Here is a 24,298-nt window from a genome sequence, read left to right on the forward strand (position 1 = left end):
TACACCGGAAATGAAAGATCATCTCCCTCTCTCCCTCCAACACCACTGTTTCACGTAGGTAGCTCTGGATTAAGTTCGTAAATCACTTCCACACTCTGAATTCCCTAGGTTTTCATTAACAGTTATAGAAGAGAACTGAATGATAATAAAAGTTGTTAAACCAATATGGATTGTGGAGGAGACAAGTTAATTCCCGATTTGGGTTGGCATCAGTTATTTCCCCTCACTTAGAGGCATCCAGTTTTGTAAATAAGAACAGGATTTACCTCAAACAACAACTAACCAAAGAATTCTCTCAGAAATGAAGTACAAACTCATCCTTAACAATCAGTCCCTCCCCATACAATTCTGTCTTTGTGCCAACCTCAAAAATCACAAGGAAAAACAAAAGTGAGACTAGTTTTTGCCTTACCTTCCTGTTTAAAGACCAAAAGAAAAAAAAAATGACAATGCATGAAATGAGGGAATTCTATAAAAAGTATTAAATGCCAATGGATGGTATGCTTATTTTTAAACATCTGATTTTAAGAAGTGGCTTTTTTATTTGGCTAGGAAAGTTAGATCATTCTTCAGGTTCTGCTGTTTTGCTCAGGAAAATCACTAATTCCAAAACAGCGCTTACTGTTTGCTGAGCTGCACAATGGCTGGTCATCTGTGGAATGAAAGGGAAATTAACTAGCACCTCCCCTTCCCCACATGTTATGTTTGTTCACAAGCTACTTTCATGTTAATTCTTTTCGGAGCATTTGTGTTCAGTAATGAAGGAAGATCAAGAGTTCCCTTTCTTGACTGCAAAGTTAATTACTGCAATCAGAGAGCATTTGCATTCGACGCTTGTACCAATGCTTATCAAATCCTTAAAAGTATTCATTTGCTTGGATCCTGGACAAATCACCTAAAATAAAGGAGCCCATAATGTGCTTCAATTAACCCTGCAGATTTATTTATCCTTCCCCCCACCTCCCCCCGACTCAACTTCACTGAACTGTAGACAAAAAAGACAATGAACTTGGTGGTGGACTAAAAATAGAGAGGTTGTCATGGAAAATGATCCATTTCCTTTCTCCTATAAATAGATGAAAGATTTTCGAAAGGTGTTCATTATAAAAGAGAATATCTGATTTGATAGCTGCATGAGCAGATTTTGTTTCAATTCTGAAAATTAAAATTACATAAGGACTAGAATTAAGATCCTTCCATTTTGTTCAGTTCTGAATGTATTTCTTATGTTTAATATCATGACACCATGATCAACCCTGAAAAGGGTACAAAGGACAGACAACAGGAGACCCAGACCCCATCCTCAAGTAGCATAGGCAATTTTTATAATAAAACCAATAACATCAAGTATTACTACTAGGTAGAATTGTATTAAATATAAGAAAACTCTGAATTTACAGAACAAAATAAAAATGATTTAGAGAACAGTCTCAACACAAGACATGGGACAAAGAGACCCAGATACCAGCCCTGCTACTATTGATGAGCAACTTAATGTGCAACAGGTGAATATAGTCATTCATTCTGTGAAGGTGATACATGAAAGCTGACCTTTGACATCAGGTAGATATGCTTCAAATCATTCACTATCATTTGCTTCCGGTAATACAACAGCTAGTTTTCACAACAGAAACACAGGAGTAATACAAGTAATCTAGGTCATTCACCAGCCTTAGTAGGTATTCAAAAGACAGTCCTCCTCTTAAATGTAGAGAACAAACTGGTGGTTGCCAGAGGGGAGGTGGGGAGGGGGATGGTGAAATAGGTCAAGGGGATTAAGGGTACACATCACGATGAGCACTGAATAACGTATAGAATTGTTGACTCATTATATTGTACACCTGAAACTAATATAACCATGTATGTTAATTATCCTTGAAATGAAAACAATAATAAATAAAGTAGGGGTGGGGAAGAGGAGGCAGGAAGCTGGGACCCTCAGTATTTATGTTCTACACAGCATCTGGCTCCAACTGCCTGACCTTGCAGCCTTAATACCCAATGGTTTACTTCATAAACTTGCTACTTGACACAAGGTAATATGTTTACTGTTCTGTGAACATGCATTACACTTTCCTAATTTTGTGCCTTTGTCTGGCAGTTTTTACCCCCTTGGAACACACCATTTTTCTCTCTTGATTTAGCATCTGAAAGGGCTGGTTAAATCCCCGTTTCCTCCTTTGTCTCTTTACCAGCTAGACCTAACTGGCAGTCATCTGCATGTCTCCATACTTAATGTCCATGTAATATTATATGTACATGGATTTAGAGATGCTTTGGGCCTTCTTTCTCACTTTCTTCTGCTTTTTCTTACTTCCTGCCTGCTCACTTGATTCTATTCATTTAGCCTCTACTCTTGTATCAACCAACCCACAAATACTGTGGGTGCCTGCTGTGTGCCCATGCGTGAGGTCTTTTTTTTTTTTCATTTGCTTTATGTTTATTCATTTTTGAAAGACAGAGAGAGACAGAGCACAAGCAGGGGTGGGGCGGAGAGAGAAGGCGACACAGAATCTGAAGCAGGCTCCAGGCTCTGAGCTGTCAGCACAGAGCCCAACGCGGGGCTCGAACTCACGAACTGTGAGATCATGACCTGAGCTGAAGTTGGCTGCTCAACCAACTGAGACACCCAGGCGCCCCACCATGCCTGAGGTCTTTATGAATACTTGTTCATCATTTTTTTTAAACACCCAAGTTGGTTATCTAAGCTGCCGACTGTTAACTAAAACTCCTTGAATTTAAGCTAGAAAATCACTAACATTTTCCTTAATTGAAATTAACCATTTTCACTGAAGTATGATCGAATCTGTGGTAAAGGTGGAATGATACTGATAGAACTTAGGTTGTGAGAATATCTATCCCTATTTATGTCAGTTGATTTTTAAATGGAAATGATAGGGGCATCCAGCAGATGCAGTCAGTTGAGGGTCAGTCTCTTGATTTCGGTTCAGGTCATGATCTCCAGGTCATGGGATCGAGCTCTGCCGGCCTCTGGACTGTGGCAAGTTCACCACACTCATGAGGAACATGCTGGGAAGGATGCTCTCCTAACCACACTCCTACCTAAGATCTTGGCAGAGCAGACATTCATGGAGGCCTCTTGAAAATTAACATCAGATCAGATCAAACCTGTCTCCCCTCCGAGCACTGACGATGTTGACAATGATTAGTGTGATTCCCTCTCGCCGCCCACTCCCCCCACCCCCAGTCCCTCACTTCTTGGAAATGCTGTGTCTCCTCACCTCATGACACAGAACTTTTCTCTCCACTGAAATGGTCCCTTGGCCAGATTGTTCCAAAACCATTTTGGTAAAATTTGGCTGAACTAGACCTCATACTGAAATATGTTGGCTTTCTATGTCAGCAAGGGATACAACACATAATTTACATTCATGTTAAAAAATACATGCAGTGAGCATGGAGCCTGATTCTCTCTCTTTTTCTCCCATGCCCCTCTCCCATTCTCTTTCTTTCTCTCTCTCTCTCAAATAAAAATAAAATAAATACAACACAATAAAATAAAATGCCAATGATAATAGAGTAACTCTGAGGTTCCAAAGACAAATTTTATTGGTAATAAGAGGTAAAGGGGGAAAAAAAGACATTTCTCTTACCCCAGAGCACACAGTATCTAAGTCTAAGGCAAGTACCACTTACAGAAGCATACTGCCTTTTCAAGGTGTAGAAAAACAACAATGAAACTCTTCAGAGAAAAGCGCGACCACTCACAATGGATAAAGCTTTTCATACTAAAATTTATTTGCCTAGAAAAGTACGTATGTCCTTCACTCCTACTTGTACATAACAAACAGGCCTGTTGGAATGGGAGCTATCAGTCAAAAGTGAGAACTAATTCTTTCTGTAAACACTTGCTGCTCTTCTGCCTAAAGGGCAAGTTACCAGGCCTTCTCTTACTTCTTTTGCACCAAATACTCAAGTTGGTCCGAATAATCCCCAGCCCTGACTCCCTCCACCACAGTGTCCACATCCTAATCCCCAGAACCTGTGAATGTTACTCTACATGGCAAAAGGGATTTTGCAGATGTGATCAAATTAAGAATCTGTGATGGAATGACTATCCCTTATTTCCCACCTGGGTGCAATGTATTTCCAGGGTCCTTGTAAGACAGACACAGGAAAGCCAGAGCCAGAAGGCTCCAGAAACTGGAAGACATAAGGAATGGTTCTTCCCCTAGAGCCTCCAGAAAAAAACACAGGCCTGCCAACACCTTGATTTTACCCCCATAAACACTCAGTTCACACTTCTGACCCCACCTGCACTGTATGCAGACCTAAGGAACCAAATTTGTGGTCGTCTGTTATAATGGTAAAAGGAAACGAACACACCATCATTGCATGTCTCCACTGGTGACAGCTCATCTGATTTACGAAGCTGAAGTGCATCCCTTGCTTTGGGCCCTTCTAGGTTAGTAATGGGAACAAAAGCTACAACCACAACTGTCATTTGAACAACTCCTGATCTGTATCAAGCACTGAATTAGACAACTTGCTCACACTGTGTTATGAGGGCAGCTTTGAGTAAACCCATTTTACAGATGAGAAAACTAAGACCAGGGTTCCAGCCAAAGACTGCACTGTGCCAAAGCCAGTTATCTTAACCACTATGCTATTATGGATCTTTTCCCTCTATTCCATTGTATCACCTTTACCCCTAGATCCCCATCTCAGGGGGGGCAGGGTCAATCAGGGGGGAAAAAAATCCTGTTTCTTTCATTTCTTTCAAGGGAAATTTTTAAAGAATGAAGCCCTTGACTTATACTCATCTGTAAACAATCAAACTATTCCTACAAAAATCTGACAGAGTGAAAGAAAACAGAGAGAAAAGGGAAGGAAGGGGAGAGAAAAATGTCAAAGCTGTATATCCAAATAACTTTAATTGTCTGCTCACGTACAAGGGGTGTGAAAGTTGAGAACATCTTGAATGGGTGAAGCTAAGTAAGAACATTCATAGTGTAGGATTAAGCTTAAAAAAAAAAATCAAAAGATAAAAATAGAGACACCATTTGTGGGTACAACCAAGAGAAAGACTAGCCCGATTGAAGCAGCAAATTTAAATTAGGAAAGGAGAAAAAAAATTCACACAACTAAGTAGAGGTCAGTTTTCGGAAAAGCGTAACTACCTGGAGGAGGCCAGAGCTGATCCATTAGAGGGTGGAAAGCCTGAGATGAGGCTGAGGAAGTGACAGAAGGCTCTTCTTTTAGCTTTTGTTTGTTTGTTTGTTTTCTGTATGATCAATCAGCCTAAAAGTTCAACTTCAAAATTAATCTTAGAAGGAAGATAACTTAAGAAATGTTGACATTAATTCATTAACTCTTCCTGATTTTTATTTTAAATTCACAAGTTAGAAGTAGTAAGTAAGCATTATGTAAATTTGAAAAGATTTCCCTACCAAAAAAAATTGCAATCCCTTGGTAAGCTTGCTTTCACAGACGATGCACAGTGTATTACATGGTATTTACTCATCTCTAAGAGGCAGTAACTCCATCCACAGAATGGCAAAGGTCTTCTCAGACACCAACTCTCATCTCTGGTTTAGGAAATGTCTGGGGACAGAACAACACAACTGATACAAACTCACTGATTACTGTTACCTAGGTCTTTCATTAATGCTCACAATTCTAAGGATAATCTTATCACCTCCATTTTACAGATGGGGAATCTTAGACTCTGAGGATTCCGGTAACTTGCCCAGTCTTACAGATATTCAATAAAAAAAACTAAGTCTGAACGAAGAATGCATCCATTCAGTGGCAGAGAATTAAACTGAAACACACATTTGAACTGTAAAATCTCATTCTCCATCCATCTCCTATAAAGCACACATTAGTTCTTGGGAAGATCCACTTGGACTAGGGGATTTACCAAGGCTTCGGTGGCCCCTCCTTTCTGAACCAGGTAATAACATGTTTTTACGACAAAGAACAAGTAGGCCTATACCACAAGGTACTGTTAATGGTCTGAGAGACAGTCCCTCAAAGCACCCTTTCAGAGAAAACTTAGAACTAAGTACCCTCCCCCTTCACAGCTCTTTTATCTGGCATGGAAGCTCCTTCTTCCGTAATTTTTTAAAAATTTTACAATACTTCGTACCCCAAAAGCACCAATGCCCAATCTTCAAGTACAATTTTCTGCTCAAAAGCTGGCAAAAATGCCAAATGCCTGCTCAGGTGTTAATGAGTAGCTGCTTCAGACAGAGAACAAGACTGGTTACCCGTGCGAACCCAAAAAGCCTTTGGGAACACCTCTAAAACAGGGCCACGGTGCCTGTATTTATACCTGCTTAGTCTCCGGGGTGTCCTAAGACAGTTTCATTTCACATTCCGTCCTGTCTTCCTTGTTAAACCACATCTTGATTTGAGGCTCAGAAAACTCAGTCCCTGTAAAGGTGGGTTTCTCTACTAGGAAGCGGATCAGTAACATTAATGGGTTGAGGCCAATACCCAGAGAGGGGGCACTAATGAATTCTTTACAAGCCTCTTAAGATTTTAAATCACATACAGAAGACCAGAGATTTTCCAGTCAAAAGTGAAAGTTTAACAATTCAAGAGAAATACTGGGGAAAAGCCATTAGACTGCTTTAGTAAAGTGACCCTTGAAACTATGACCTGCTTATTAATTAATTAGGTAGGGATAAGATACAGAAAGAGAAAATTCGCTCAAATCACATCAGCTACCTTAATAGAATAAATGGAATTTTTCCTCCTTTCACTTAATTTGTGGAGACTAAAACCTACCAGCTTATCCAGGATAATTAGAAACAATACCTATTCATCTTAAATCTCCTGTTCTCTCCTTGTATGTGGGCATTAGAGGTCCAGCCTGAACCTGATTCGGGATGGTTCTTGGGCCATTTATTCTAGTGGTTTAGTAACTAATATTCTTAATAGATATGCCTAAAACACTCTCTTGTTACCATCAATGTGTCTCCCACTCAATGAAAGCATACTGAGAGGAACCATCCAATGTAATACTAATGATGAAAAGCAAACAGGTTTTGGTTTGTTTTTTTAAAGTTTATTTTTGACAGGGAGAGAGAGACAGAGCATGAGTGGGGAAGGGGCAGAGGGAGGGAGACACAGAATCTGAAGCAGGCTCCAGGCTCTGAGCTGTCAGCACAGAGCCCAACACGGGGCTCAAACTCACAGACCATAAGATCATGACCTGAGCCAAAGTCGGATGCTCAACCCACTGAGCCACCCAAGCGCCCATGTTTGTTTTTTAAAGATCAAGAGTACCTACAGGAGGTAGTATTACAAGCTTTTTTTTTCTTTTTATTTTCCCCGGTTTTCCAACATTTGAACATGCTTTACTTTTTTAATTAGAAACAAGTTATTTTGGGGGCGCCCGGGTGGCTCAGTCGGTTGTGTCCAACTTCAGCTCAGGTCATGACCCCACAGTTCACAAGTTCGAGCCCCACGTTGGGCTCTGTGCTGACAGCTCAGAGCCTGGAGCCTGCTTTAGATTCTGTGTCTCCCTCTCTCTCTGACCCTCGTCCACTTGTACTGTTTGTCTATCTCTGTCAAAAGTAAACAAACATTTCAAAATATATAATAAAAAAAAGAAACAAGTTATTTTTATTTTTTTAAGTTTTATTTTATTTATTTGAAAGAGACAGACACAGCCTAAGTGGGGTGAGGGGCAAAGAGAGAGAGAGAGAATCCTTACTAGGCTCTGTGCTGCCATTGCAGAACCCAATGGCAGGCTCAAACCCACAAAGCTGTGAGATCATGACCTGAGCTAAATCTAAGAGTCAGATGCTCAACCAGCCATCCAGGCACCCCAAAGCAAGTTATTTTTTAACATGAATGTAAATTATGTGTTGTATCCCTTGCTGACATAGAAAGCCAACATATTTCAGTATGAGGTCTAGTTCAGCCAAATTTTACCAAAATGGTTTTGGAACAATCTGGCCAAGGGAACATCTCAGTGGAGAGAAAAGTTCTGTGTCATGAGGTGAGGAGACACAGCATTTCCAAGAAGTGAGGGACGGGGGTAGGGGTGGGGGTGGGCGGCGAGAGGGAATCACACTAATCATTGTCAACATCGTCAGTGCTCGGAGGGGAGACAGGTTTGATCTGATCTGATGTTAATTTTCAAGAGGCCTCCATGAATGTCTGCTCTGCCAAGATCTCAGGTAGGAGCGTGGTTAGGAGAGCAGCCTTCCCAGCATGTTCCTCATGAGTGTGGTGAACTTGCCCCAGTCCAGAGGCCGGCAGGATCCCACAGAACCTTTCAATATATCAAGAGCAGGTCCATCTGTAAGTGGGGTCTCCTTTGACCAAGGCTCATGAAACTGAGGTGTAAACATCAGAACGTCAGTTTATTAATTTGCAGAAAGCAGCAGTGGTCTTAGAGACAAGAGCACCTAAGGCCCCCATTGGGCATCACTAGCCCAACTGCTACTTTTAGACGGACCTCCTCAGGAAGCCAGTTCACCATCAGAAAATACTTGGAGTAGGATGAAATCAGAACTAGTTGGTTAAAGAGAGTTCCTTGAAATTAAAGGAACTTGTAGAAGGAAATTTCCACTTGTTCTACAGAAGCCCTTCATAATCTTGCTGAAGGTTAAGGTCGGAGATTTCTGTTCTGATCTTTAATTGTTGTTGAGTGAAGCCACAGCCTGTAATTTCATCTTCAGATTATCGGACAAGTGTCACATCAGTGACTTCTAACCACAGCTTTCATTTTTCAGCCTGATTTATACCATGTTTTCTTTTAAGTTTATTTCTTTAGTTTTCAGAGATAGAGGGCGAGAGCATATGAGGGCACACAGTGGGGAGGGGCAGAGAGAGAGGGAGGAAGAGAGAATTCCAAGCGGGTTCTGCACTGTCAGCACAGAGCCTTACGTGGTGCTTGATCCCACAAACCCATGAGCTCACAACCTGAGCCAAAATCAAGAGTTGGGAGCTTAACCGTCTGAGCCACCCAGATGCCCCTGAAGGGTGTTTTAATTAGCAACCCTGAAGCTGCCTGAGAAAGTGTTTTCTACATTGCTCGGTGTTTTCTACCTTGCTCGGCCTGAGCGAAAATTGCTTCACACTATTTAGTGAAGCCAGACAGTTATTTATGGCCCAATATCTTGACACAGAATGCAATTAAGGAAACTAGAAAGTAGACAGCCATGTAATACTAGGATCGTTTTCCTGATGTTGTCCAGAGAGCACTGGACCTTTCTATCATAATGAGTGACTGGGGTCACTCAAAAGAAATTGCTTCTGTTGTCCTAGGTCCTTCTTAGTGACTGGAAAAAAAATAAGCACTGATGTTCTGAGATACAAACTCAAAGGCATTCAACTTCTGTTAGTAACATCAGTGCCATTAACTTACCCTTTACTAATTTGGAACGTATGTTTTCAACTGGAGATAAAATGAAGTTACCAGAAATGCGATAGAATTGCATTTAAATGTAAATATTCTATACTTCTGATTTTTGGATTCCCAGACACAATCCAAATTAGCAAGGTTTTACTATTATTCAAACCATAATTGCCCGATGTTACCCAGAACCAAACTGGAAAACAGGTTTTTAATAACACTCCTTTCATCACGAAAAATTCAAGCAATGAAACACAATCAGAACAAAATGGACAATGCATTATATTCCTATTATGTGAATGCCATAGATAGTAACTATTAACTTGAATATTAGAATCACTAGCAAAATAACAAACTAGCAAATTTGCTGATCTGTTGGTTAAGACACTTTACTATAATTGAGAACTGATGGACAAAAAATGAATTTAAAAGCCTTGAACTCAGAATCCAGATTAAAATTAAAGGCTAAATTTTTTTTTTTGTATAAAATAAGACAAATGAAACTAATAGAGATACTAATAACAGAAAGGTCAAAGAAATTTCATCTCTGCTGGTACAAAACCGTGACCCAGTTGAGATTCAATTTTATCGCATACGATTGCTAAGACCATTTCTCTTTATTTTCTCCCTGCGTTTCCTTTTGATTTTTTAAATATTTATTTTTGAGAGAGAGAGAGAGAGAGAGAGAGAGAGAGAGAGAGAGAGCGCGCGCATGTACAAGTGGGAGAGGGGCAAAGAGAGAGGGAGACAGAGGACCCGAAGTGGGCTTTGTGCTGACAGCAAAGAGGCCGATACAGGGCTTGAACTCATGAACCTCAAGAGGCATGACCTGAGCCAAAGTCAGATGCTTAACTGACTGGGCCACCTAGGCACCCCTCCTTTGTTTTTAAATTAAAGTAACTCCTAATTTGCCCACCTGCTATATCTTCTTGCACTGTTTCCTAATTCCGATTTATTCACACTGTGATATACAACCCTACCTCCTCCAATTTATTCACTGACTTTCAAACTTTTGACCTCCCCCCAAAATCCGAAATACCTCTTAACGCACACAACAATGTATATATCTATAATGTTATATCATTCCCAAGAAAAGCCATTTTGAGGGTATATTGCCTCAAGCTGAGTCTAGTGTGGGCTTTCTGAATTAAAAAAAAAAGGATTATACATTTTATTCAAAATTGATACAATCTCCTATGTGCACAAACTGTCCTATACGTATGATTGTCCCTTGTCACCTTCCCAGCAGCCAATACTGTGAGGTAAGCACAATGAAGTCAATCCTCACTTCATTATACCAACGAGGACAGCCAAGAGCAAAGAGGGTCGGGGCCTTGTCTGAGATCACAAAGCGAGGAAATATTTGACAGAACTAGACATGAGTCTTCTGGAAAAGCCGTTCTTACAGACCTTACTGTGCTCAAGGAGAAGATATTAAGTCTACCTGAGACAAAGAAACATGAAGCCAAAATAACAACACACAAGAAAAAGTAAGACAAATTCCTAGATTATCCGGAGAATTGTCTCAACCCTGTGTTTCACTCGGCAGCTGGAACATTTATAGCCCCAGGGATCATAGCAGTTGATCCAACAAGCTGGCTAGGACTGCCCTGCTCAGTGTCCTGCTACATCCCGAGGTGTGCACTCTTGCGGGACAGAGTACCATGCACCCAAGTGGAAGGGGACTGTGCCTAAGCGAGGCTTTTATAAGTCACTGCACATCCCTGATCGATGCCCCTAACAACCAAGGCTTCCATGTCTATTTGGAAATAATAAACATTCCCAACAGAAATGTGGAAAACACTTGGATTATCACTTTTTGAAGAATCTAAGATTCTAAAATAGCGCTTAACGTCATAGGATCCATTTTCCAATGAGGTTCTGATCTTTATCAGAACCCAAGCTCACGAACTCAAGCTCAACTTTAGACTTCCTGAGGAATTCAATTATCACTTTCCTTTTGCTGTTACTCTTGCCCAGATTCAACCCTCTTTACCTTGGAAAATCAAAGACCGGACAAGAGTAAACAGAATACCCACTTTGTTTCTTTTCTTTCTTTCTTTCTTTTTAACATAACATGTTACCCCAGCCAACACTCCAACTCTACACGACACACTGACATTCAGGTACCTAAGAGTTCTGGCAGCTGAACACGTTTCCCTAAACAAAGAGAAATAATTCAACGCCAGGTTCAACGCTAAGCCGATGTGTCAAAAAGTAGCTAACAGTTGAGACATCAGAGTTACTTTGTGGGAGGAAAATAATGAAACAGAACACACATCAAAGCCAACAATCTCCTAGGAGATGATTTCCCACAAGCTGTATAAACTTTCTTTAGTTAAACAAATAGTCCCACAGATGAATTTTTGTTTTTGTATTTTGGGGATCCATCCTAATGATTACCTATGGTTTTTTCTCACCGGAAACCTTGACAATGAGACAAAATACGGTTTTCATTTTTCCCTGCAAAATATCTTACGTGATTTCTGGCATCAGAGCCTTCTTTATGTTAATGAATTTGTATCATTTGATGTAGTTTTTGTAGTCATCAAATCTAACTCTATGTCCAAATACAAATCCTCAAGTCATTCCCCAGAAGCAGGCAAAGATTTGTTAGGACCTCTTCACAGTTCCCACTTACCACTATCTCTCAATCATCCACTCCCTCAAAGACATGGGAGAAACTGCCCTGTATTAAGGTGAAGGGTCAGTTTCGTGAAATTTCAGCTTACTCTCAGGACTTTTGCTGAGAGAACACCTTTTTTTTTTCTTTTCCTTTCTTTTTTTAGCTTATTTATTTTTTAGAGAGAGAGACAGACAGACAGAATGCAAGCAGGGGAGAGGCGGAGAGAAAGAGAGAGAGAGACAGAATCCGAAGCAGGCTGCAGACCCTGGGCTGTCAGCACAGAGCCCGATGCAGGGCTCAAGCTCACGAACTGCAAGATCACTACCAGAGCAGAAGTCTGCACTTAACCGACTAAGTCACCCAGGTGCCCGAGAACGCTGTTGAAATTCAACCTCAGATAATGGAGCAAGGAGACTGAGAAGTCAGGAAAGAGGATATGTGAATAAGTGCCCTGGAAGAAATAGCTTGCAGTGGAAGGTCATTAAAACAAGTAAGAATGTGTCAGCGTTGGGGCACCTGGATGGCTCAGTTGGTTAAGTGTTGGACTCTTGATTTCTACTAGGTCACGATCTCACGGTTCCTGAGATGGAGCCCCACACTGATAGCACGGAGCCTGCTTGGGATATTCTTTCCCTCTCTCTCTGCCCCTCTTGTGCGCGTGCACATGCTTGCTTTCTCTCGCTCAATATAAATAAATACACATTTAAAAACAAGAAAAAGAATGTGTCAGTGCAAAAGCCATATGGTTGTGTAGCTGGGAGAGTCCAGCCATTGGGGAGATTCAGGTTTAATCAGTTAGTTCAAGTTTGCTCAGCTTGACTCAAAACTCATCCTACATAGATGCTTCACCTCTTTCCGTTTTCACTCGCCTCTTCTGAAGTCTCAGGTCTCCTCTCACTGATGAAGCGACTAGTGTTACCTCGAATTGTAACCTTAATTTGGAATAGGTAGCCACCTGCCTAAATAAAATAGTGGCTTCATAAAAGACCCATTTAAGAAGGGCAAGACCTTTTGCCTGCTTCCCATCTTTGCTACAAGGAATGAAATACCGTTTGGGCTTATGTAATGCTCTACCCTGTATTGCAATTGCCAAAAGAGGGACATTTTCACTTTGCTCTCTAGAATGTGCATTCATTCATTCATCCCAGTTTATCTTTGATTAAGCTTTGACTGAGCCAAGTGGAATGATTCAGTAGCAAACACACGAAAAGTTCATGGCATACTTTGAAAATTCACACTTCCATTGAACATGTTCCACTGCAACACAGCCTTCATCATTATACTTATAACTGAAGCAGAAAATCAGTCAAATGGGTTTATACCCTTTCAATAGGTGCTTTCTAGTCTTAACCTGCTGTAAAGAACACAAGGCATGTATGTTCTAAGACTCTTAAAATAAAGGGAAACTTTGGGGAACCTGGGTGGCTCAGTTGGTTGAGTGTCCAACCTCAGCTCAGGTCATGATCTCATGGTTTGGGAGTTCGAGCCCACGTTAGGTTCACTGCTCTCAGTGTAGAGCCGGCTTTCAGATCTGTCCCCGCCCCTCGCCGCCCCTCCCCTGCTTATACACACTCTCTCTCAAAGATGAATAAATACTAAATAAATAAATGGAAGCTTTGAGACGTGTGTAAAATGTGCACACACACCCTGACCAAAAGACACTAATGCTTCCCTGATTTACCTCTACTTATAACACTATTTAATCCCATTATTCTCTCCCTGCCTGTTGGTTTTAAATTATCTCACTGTAATTTAGGTGATGACTGCAGGTACTATGTATTCCCTTAGCCACTCGGTGTTGACCCTGCTCAGATTCCACACAGTACAACCAAGTATTTTCATGCTGCCTATTAATAAAAAGTACTAGTGCTTTGCTCATTTCTTCATGAGTTTTAAGCAGTTTTAAACTAAGCATCTTTTTTGTAGATACGAATGAGAAAAGTGGAACATATTATTCTTAAGTTTTGATTAAGTCTTTTTTAGTTGACTCGATAAGTATTATTATAATTAATTTGCAAGAATACATTCATAATCATCCATGATATCAACGCTGATATTGTTCTATTAGCACCTGAATAGTTCTTTAAAGATTTAGAATGTAATATTGGATCACAAGAAGAAATCATCCTTTTGGATGTGTTTTTACTATGAATCACAACACATTTCATCTCTTCCTTTGTAACTCCAGATATCAATGGCCAAGTTTAAATATTGTTTACAAACATGCTGAAGGAAGCATCAAACATTTTAAGGTTTGCATACAAAAAAGCAAAGAATGGTGATTTTTCTCAACTTTCATCAGCCCAACATTTAATTTTAAGAATTTTACACCTAAAGGATTCTGATTGCTATAGCTCCTACCATGAATAAATTTTGCTCCAGAAAACTGGTAATTAATTCTTACACCTTGGAAGACTGAAAAGCCTAGACTGCTGAATCCATTTACATGGAAATTAACATTCTTTTCTCCTGTTTCTTTGAAATTTCTTTAGAGATTACCTTTCCTCCTTCAGTTCAGTCTGTCTCAAACATCCATTAATATAGTTCCCTTTTCTCTATATTCTCAAAGACTTGGGTTTTAGAGAAACCTCAAGTGTCCAAATGTCTGGAATTTAAGGACAAGCCAATCAATGTTAGCTATGAATTAATTCATTTAATCTTGAGAAAAGGTTGAATATACTGTTAGGCTAACTTGACATAGGCATCTATTTCCTGATCATGTACAATTCCACTCTTCATACATGCAGTATTTTTCTCAAAATTAAGAAGAGATTTAACAAGGGAGCTTATTAGAACACAGATTATATTTTGGTGTGATTATGAAATCTGGTAACCGATGCCAAATTATCCGTGAATGTTGCACAACTCTCCAATGAGCTCTTCCCAGCAACTGCTCTCTTCATTCCTTCCTTTTTCCTTCTTTTGTAAAATTGCCTTGCCTTTTTCTTTCAATGTCATTTATTTTTCAATCTTTGGACCATTTATTTTCCCATTAAAGTGAAACACAAGGAATGGCTTTCATTACATCTCAAAGAAGTGAAATGCCGGTCGATTGGCACCAACATATAGGTTGCTTCATTGGCGAACTGAGAAGGTCATCTCTAGTTCCCATCTTGGAGACAGATTCTTCACAATGGATAAGTGATTTGAAAATCAAACGGTCGTTTTGTTCAAAGAGGAAGCTAAAGCTGAACTGACAGCATGGTCCAAGTGATCTATACACTACGTTGTAGGCAAGGAGACAAAGGTCTTAAAGTGTAAAGAAAACAAAAACAAAAATAAAAACTTTAAGGAAAAAAAAAAAACCATATTGACCCATATACTTATATCATCAAGTCTGGCAATAAAAAGAACACCAGAGTCCTTCCCTTGTTTTGCATATATCATTTCCAGAAGTACCTGTTTGGGCAAAATATTGAAAACAAAAGAAAATGAGGAGAAAAATGAAATAAGTAGACATAAGTTTATCAAGTTATTTTGTCAATTTCTTTTAATGTTTATTTATTTTGGAGACACACACACACAGAGATAGAGAGAAAGACAGAGAGAGAGAGAGAGAGAGAGAGAGAGAGAGAGAGGGAGAGAGGCGCGCTGGGGGAGGGGCAGAGAGAGAGAGAGAGGCAGACAAAGAATCCAAAGCAGGCTCCAGGCTCTGAGCTGTCAGCACAGAGCCCTGATGCAGGGCTCAAGCTCACCAGCCATGAGATTAAGACCTGAGCTGAAGTCAAGCACTTAACCAACTGAACCACCCACGCGCCCCTCTTTTGTCCATTTTTATTCCTGAGGGTCTCTAATAATCTTGGCCTGCCAGGCATACAAGACACAAAGGTTATCTGATAAATCTCATCTCTCTTCTTGGGAAACACTTGTCTCTAAACCATGAAATTTGAATACTATTTTTAAAAATCACAAGGCAAGATTATGCTGGTGAAGTTTATTAAAATATAAAACCAGAAGGTGAGTCAACAAAAGACTAAAGCAAAAGCGAAAGTGGTCAAGTACCATCAATGCTGCATTGGACTTCAGCCTATCTAAAGGTAATCTGCTTTGCATGATAAAACTTACCATTTTTGCTTATTCAGATTCATGGACCATTTGAACAAAAATGTTATACATTTCCCATTCTAAAGATGAAGTAAAAATTACTAAGAGATCTAATTTCAAATGAATTCTTTGAAATATTAGACCATTTTCAATTCTAACATTTTTTTTTTAATTTTGGAATACTCTTTTATCCCTTAAGATGAAAACACAATATAGTGCTGGAATATTCCTTAAAGTTTAAAGTGAACGGAGCCTCTCCTTCTTCATAACTCATTGTTATGTCTATCAACAAAATTGTATCCACAATTTCCAAATCAAGTGTAGTTAAATGAGGGGGAGATTGGAGATTAGTTGAAGACTCCAGGAGCTTGCTCTTGAACTAGCAACATTCAACAGGATCAGTATTGACAAGTGGGCTGATTTTTAAATTTATATTCCATAATTACCAAATAATAGCAATACTAAAAGAAAGCCATTTTCTAAATCACAATTCCACCACCTTAACTAGACAAGTGTCTCATTACTTTGTACTCCATTCTAGGGATTTGTCCATATGGCTGAATATTTTTACCTACAAGTTATCATACAGTTTTACACTCAGATTTTTTTCACTGAACATTGTAACATTGAACATATCTTCCCTGCCTTCTAAAATGTTCTTTGAGGAAATCCACTTCCCTAGAAGACAGAATTAGAGCTGTAACAGTGATTTAGGAGATTAAAAGCAGACACCGACTAGAATTTCACTTTAGCAAGAGTAGCTAAATACAGAAATAATTTCTTGGTAACTTTTTATACATACATATTTCTGGAAGGTCCTTGAACATACGATACAGGCCCCATGTCTTGTGTTTTACACAAGATACGCGTCTGTTCTATTTTGCTTTCCCCTTTTCTCCTTGCCCTCAAACCTCTTTCCCTTTGGTGTACCCTCAGCTCTGTCAAATTTTCTTGATTTATCTTGACTTTATTCACTGTTTTTAGCCAACTACCTTGAGTCCAAGTATTCCCACTTACTTGCAAGTAAGGACAATGGGCTTACCTTCTCTTCAAGTCTTAGTTTCAGTCTCTATAAACTGAGGGTAATAATAATACCCCCTCGCCAGATTGCCGTGATAAATTAAGGAGGGGTTCCATGAGAGGCAGTGTATCATGGTTAAGAAGACAGACACTGGAGCCATTCTAACTGGATTCAGAATTTTGTTCCCCTCCTAGCTATGGGATCTCGGGCAGTCTATCTAACATCTTGCCTCAGTCTTCTTATCTGTTCAATGGGAAGGATAATAATAATGGAAAATATGTACTCTTGTCTCAATTGTTGTGGTCAAGAGAGGACTAAAATAGGTAAAGAGTGTGGAATTGTGCCTGGCACATTCCAGTATTATGTATATTTTCATCATGATCACCTGAAATGGTTGGCATAAAATTTAGATCATGGTAAGCAGTAAGTAGTAACTATAGTAATTAATTTCTAGTATTCAATCAGAATACTTTCGTAATCTCTAGCAATCGGTATTTGTTTTCTTTCACTAAACCTGAGGGGTATGAACCGAATGAATTTCTTCAATAATGGTGTGATATTCACCAAGTGCCAGGCACTGTTGCAAGCACTTTATAAATAATAGCTAATTTTCAGAGGAACCCCATGAAATAGGTACTATTGTTTTTTCCACTTTCCAAATGACCAGAGTATGGTACATATTTAGAGGTTATATTAGTAGCTCAATGTCACCAAGAGACTCTACATCAGTGAATCCAGCCCAGTGCAACTAGCTGATAGAGAACCTGGATTCTAACCCTGGCTCTTTGACTCTAGAGCCTATGCCCTTAACCTTGGCACTTGGTGGCTTCCAAGAAAGGAAACAGTCAACCCACAGGCCCTTTTCTCATGCAATCCCCTGGGCCACATGCCAAGCATCATAAGCCCCATCTCGACATTGACAATCTATGAGAACAAGGTCTGTAAACATTCAGGCTCCATGCCCAGTGGCCTCTCCGGTTTGTATCACCAATCCCCCCAAACCCACACCCTGCGGTGGCCACACACAGAAGCCCAACAGTTCAGGAGATGTCTGGGAAATTCCAAAAACAGAAGGCAGATGAGAAGCAGTGGGGAGTTTCATCCATGCATGTCTTCACACCAGAATCGAAATGCTGATGGAGGGCATGTTGCCCTCCAGTGAGGAGAGACCAGCTCCTGCTGGCAGGAAGCTCAGCATTGACAATCACCAGTGAAAGGGAGGCGGAGAGCTTTGCCAGCTGGGGATAGACATCTGGCAGAGGATCAGAGGGACGGCACGCTAACTAATCCAACCCAGAGCTGGATTGAAACACATTTCCCCTCGGTACTATGCAGGAGCTTGTTCGGTCCACTAACGGAAGAAAAGAGCTAAAGAAATTCATCCAGAAGCAAATCAGTTTCAAGGTAATGAGGGTGTAACTCCTAATTATGCATCGTTAAGGGGGTCACCTGACCAGAACGTAACTGAGACTGTACTGAATTTGGTGTAAGCATACCTTTAGAGACTGAAATACTGATCATCTCGCGGAGAGTGGGTGACTCAGTTGGTTATCAGTCTGACTCTTGATTTCGGCTCAGGGTATGATCTCACTGCTCGCGAGATCAAGCCTCACAGCACAGAGCCTGCATGGGATATTCTCTCTCTCTCTCTCTCTCTCTCTCTCTCTCTCTCTCTCTCAAAATAAATAAGTCAACTTTCAAATAGTGATCATCCTGGTTTAAGGCTTTGCCTTCCCCTAACGGAAGTGTGGGAGAGAACTTTGACAATTAGCTAAGAAGCTCAAAGGGTGCTTGCGCTCTTTCTCTTGCTCTTCTCCATTCCCTCCCTGTCTGTAACACACACACACACACACACACACACACACACACACACACACACACTACCAGTGAAGAAACTGTCTATGGTTTGAGGACACGCAAGTAGCAATGAGGCTTGAGGCTGGCACTGCACTGACAGTCCCAGACCCTGGGTCCTAGGGTCCCTGTCCCTGACTTTCCCAAGTTTCTCTGCTGCTCCAATTATCTGACTTCCTTAACAGTCCTTGTAACTCTAAGGAGCCCCCCACCTCCTCCAAGCCAGCCACACTACACTGCAGCTCAACCCAGACGTCTGTGATCCCCACACATCAGTACCCGCTTCTTCAACTTCTTATGGGCCTCAGTCTGGCGCCCCATGTGAAGGTCACCCTCTGGCAGACCCACCCGAGCTTCCCGTTTGCCTGTCAGCTTTATATGGCCCTTTAATCTCAACACCTCAGCCTCAGGTGACAGTGTTCCCCTTCCATCAGCCCCAGCCCTGAGCAATAGCATTGGTGAACCAAACAAAGCCCATCCCCCCTCTGCCCATCCCCCACCAAAAGAGGACACCTCACATTGTCATCAGCTCAAACCTGTCTCTTAGGCAATCATCCACTGTCCAGGGGAATCACGTTAGACCTTGAAATGCCCTCCTACTGGTAGATACCAAAGTAAAATAAATTGTACAGATGTAAAAATGCTCAGATTTTTTTTTAAGATTAGGACACCTATTTGAGTTTTACCATACGTGTCTATAACTGTTATATTCATGTCAGATAGAATATTCTAAGACTCGATGGCAATAGGGAGACAAGAGTGAGAAGAACATGCACGAAGTATGAATTATGTTCGGATGGCTTTGGGAAAACCACATTTGTCCTCACTGGAGGTAGCTGCCTAGACGAGCTATGGGAATAACCTATTCGAGCAACCAGCATCACAGAGCAACTTGCTATTAAAACGTCAAACTAGGGGTGCCTGGGTGGCTCAGTCGGTTAAGCGTCCGACTTCAGCTCAGGTCACGATCTCGCGGTCCGTGAGTTCGAGCCCCGCATCGGGCTCTGGGCTGATGGCTCAGAGCCTGGAGCCTGCTTCCGATTCTGTGTCTCCCTCTCTCTCTGCCCCTCCCCGGTTCATGCTCTGTCTCTCTCTGTCTCAAAAATAAATGTTAAAAAAAAAATTTTTAAACGTCAAACTAGTACTTCCTATCTTGCAATTTAAAGCTCCCATTTTCTTTTATCCCAAAGCCAGTTTGGAATAGGACTTTGCACTCATGGTCATACAGTAATTGAGAGACCATTTGCTCATAATAAGAACAGGCTGCCAATGTAGCTTCTATCTTCTTTTATTACATTGGCTATTCAATTTACTTACATTTTAATGTTTCCTTGTTGTAAATTCAACCAATTAAAAATGTAAGTAATATAGCCTGCTTACATCCTTTCTGTAACTCCCCACTTAGGGGCTGGTAAGAGCTCTACGGAGCATAGCCTCAGTGCCCATGCAGCGTACCGTCCCGAACCGAGTAGTACAGGAGTTTGGTGAATTACGTTGTCTGTATTCGGACGTCTGCGAGGCCTATTCTCATTGCTGCCACAAAAATTAGTTCATGAATTCTGTACGTGGACATTTTCCTTTTATAGAGAACTAATCACTATCCTGGAAGCTGCGGGACATACAATTGAAGTTAGGACAAACTTCTACTCTCAAAGCACAAGTAACTCACACCTGAGACACAATTTATTTTCTGCCAAATGGGGCCAAGACAAATGAGGTCTACCAGCCCATAACTAAATGTGGCAGGAATACCAAGGTGGGTCCATTACTCGAAGACCAAGAATTCCTCTGAGAGCCAACTTTGACTCCAAGACTCTCAGACAGCCTTGTGGAGCCTTCTTAGATCACACAGGAATCAAGGGTACATCCATCCCCAAATTTTTCCTTCTCTCTTTCACTGCAGATCAAAAGCATAGTGGTCTGGTGAATCTCCTGGCTTTGTCCAGCTAGCTCCCCACTTTTCCACACGGGTTCTCCTCTAATAAAATTCTTGCTCATTTAATCCCATGTTGGCCTCTGCTTCTCAGAGGACCAAGGCCAACCCAATTCCATGTCTAAGATGACTACGCATTTTCCCCTGTGCTGGGAAAACCTTGTCTTAGTAGCTACTTTAACCATTAGCTTCAATAACAACAACAACAGTTAACCTTTTTGGCACGTGTGCATTTTCTCACTTGACCACATGAGGAAGAAATGACTATTTCCATCTTACGAGATGTGTGAAGAGACTTAGGTTAAGTACTTGTCTAGTCACCCGGTTAATAAAAGAGCTCGGACTTCAACTCATAAAATCTTAGTTTGGAGCACATCTTTTTAACCACTACAAGCTGCTAAGTAATTAAACTACTAAATCAAATACATTTATGTAAGTTTGCAATCTGCATTCATTTGAAAATTTACTAGTGTTCATCTTACCATCTCCACAGCTTTTCTCAAAGTGCCTCCAAATTCCCTAACAGTATAGGATCAGCATAGACATTGCACACAAGCCTGATTCAGGAATACATTTTTGTTGCTGCAGACATTCGTTAATTTTTCATGGAACAAATATATGTTGAGTGACACCCATCTGCCACGTAGTGGTCTATGATAATAAAGAACACTGTTCTCTCCTTAAAGAGAGAAATATTTTTTAAAGGAGAGTTCTATTTAAGCTACAGCTCTACCTCAAAAGGATTATAAATTCCAGGCTACCATTTTACCACTTGATAATCACAAAACAATTCTTGCCTCAACATCCCCCTTCCTGCTCCCTTCCTGTAATTCTGTCTTGAGTTAGAATTATTACCTTTAATAGGTTTCCCTCTGCTGGGACCCTGATGACTGCATTGGTCTAGAATAGCTAATTAGAACACAAGGGCTCCACCCTCTCTCCACCTTCCAGCAGGTATCATTCTATAAATGTCCATCAGCCACATGAGAAAGTGGAGGGGTCACCATCAAGGCCACATATAAATGGGAAACAGCTGCCACCAACGTCTCCAACACTAGTGATTTCTTGGTTACCTTGCTCATACTTATGCAACGGTGTCACCAACACTCGGTTAGGAAGCAGTAGAAAATAGTGCCGAGAGCAACTTTAACATCAGACAGATTTAGATTTGCCCCCTACTCCACTACCTACCGACTCAGGTCACAGTTACACTACTTGACTTCTCTGAGCCTCTGTTTCCTTATCTGCTATTTTTGCGAACTAAATGACGCACTCTAGGTCAGGTGCCTGGCATGAAGAGTAGGTGCTCAGTAAACGTCTCTTGTAACAACTGCAAATCCATCTCCCTGCCAGGCTGTAGGCTCCTTCCAGGCTTATTTCCAGGTCACTAATCCTCAGCACCGAATTACAATGCCTAGCACAGAATAGATGTGTAATAATTGTTTATGTAATGAATGAAGGACTCCATTGTTTCTGATCTGGACAATGGACTCTCCAGATGAAAATTCACATGGATAGCCTCCCAGACTCAATCTACCTTAACCGATGATTCATAAATGCAACTCTAATACCTCAAGACTAATTCCAAAATGCCAGGTTACTGTAAAAGGCCAGTGCATGTAAGTTTAGAATACAAAGCAAAAATTTTGATTTGTCACCTCGCAATGGCATTTAAACATGAAAGGGCTGAAGAGTAGGGGTGAGATGGGGTGTGACAATGGGAAAGCCAGAGAGATTGTGAGGAAAAGAGAAAATATATGAAAGCAATGGTGATTTCATCTTCAAAAAGAATTCATTCAAAGCAGATTAATAAATTATAGTAGCAAGTAGTTACATGGCAATTTTCATCTTCAAAGCTCTGGATCAACTTTTAACATACTCTCTTTGCGTGCAAATGGGGAATACCGATACCATTTGACAGCTGGATAAATGGATATAGAGACTCTCAAATGCATTCCCAAAGTCACAGAGAAACTTAGTTATCATCAAGATGGGTATATACATTTATGCTCATAGCACTAGGCCTTCTTTGATCAGAAGATGTAAAAAGAGATCAGTTCAGTGGTGGGGTATGACAACGAAAAGAGAGAGAGAGAGAGAAGAGAAATGGAAGAGATAATATTACTAAGTATTTAAATTTCTAAATATATTATATGTGTTACTTTACTTAATCCTCAAGGCCCACATTTGGTTATTATTGTGAAAAAACTCAGACTGAGAAATGTTAAGGCGTTTGGCCAAATCAAATGCCTATTCTATGAAAATGTCGAGGTTCGATCCCTGTTCTCTCTTACTCTGGGGCCCAAGGTTTTACCAACATCCTTGTCCACAAGGTGCTAAAAGGCATCTACCAACCGGGCAGGAGTGAGCCCGTGTGTGCGCATCTGCATATGTGAGTCAGAGGAAATCGTGGCAGGGAATTTCTCTGTGATGTAACCCAGTTGGCCTGTGTTCCAACTGTTGTATGCAAAAACAGTTTCTCCTTGTTCATTTGCCCAATATTAGGCTTACGTTTGCACAAAGCAATTAGGGAAGAGCAATCTCCAGTTTCCTTGGTGGGAGACTTTGAGCTATCCTCGGCCGGGAAAAATGAAACATTTGGTTTCACCGTCAGTATCCCCACCAGTGTGGGAGGGACAAGCAGCTATTCCAGATTTATACAAATAAATTTTTCTGGTGTAGTTAGACATCAGAACATAGAACACTGGAGATGGTCTACCTGGGTTTGAATTCTGGCTCCAATTATTAACTGTGTGTCCTTCTGCTGATCATTTCCTGCCACCATTTCCTCGTCCATAAAATGCATAAAATACTAGGACCGACGTCAGAAGAGGGTAACGAAGATGAAATGAGGCAATACACACTCAAATACACAGTAGGTGCAAAACGACAAGTGGCTACTAGGATTATTACAGAAGACACCGTCCGCTTAGTTTTCAAGTCTGTTCCCTTTATAAGTGGACTGTGTAAACGCCCTGCGAAATCTTGTCACCTACCACAGAACCGACAGGATTTGTTGCAGTTTTGATCAAAAAGAAATGTTACTGTCAGAGAAGTGAGCTTGATGGCTTTTAAATACCGTGTCCCCACAGTGAAATATACCAAACTGCTCCCCCTTGCTTCTATTCAAGTACCTGTGAGCAACGACGTTTATGTAAATTTGGAATGGCACTTACTACCTACAAGCTGATAGACCCAGACAGAGACAACAATCATCAGCACGTGACTATCATTTGTTTTATTCTTCTGTTCAGTTTCCTTCATCAATCTCTTCTCACAAAGGAGAACCTTGGCCTTTTATCAGCGATATAAATTTATTCAAACATTATCAAGATATTTTAAGTATTTCTTACCTAAAATAATACCAACAATTAAAAAAAAAAAAAATCAGTTTCCTCAAGAATGATGAGGATGGCCAGTATACGGCTACCCTGATTTAAATGCCTCACCTTTCAAAAGCCAACTAGGACAGTGGGAAATCTT

This window comes from Panthera tigris, chromosome A2, assembly GCF_018350195.1.
Source record: "Panthera tigris isolate Pti1 chromosome A2, P.tigris_Pti1_mat1.1, whole genome shotgun sequence".
NCBI lineage: Eukaryota > Metazoa > Chordata > Mammalia > Carnivora > Felidae > Panthera > Panthera tigris.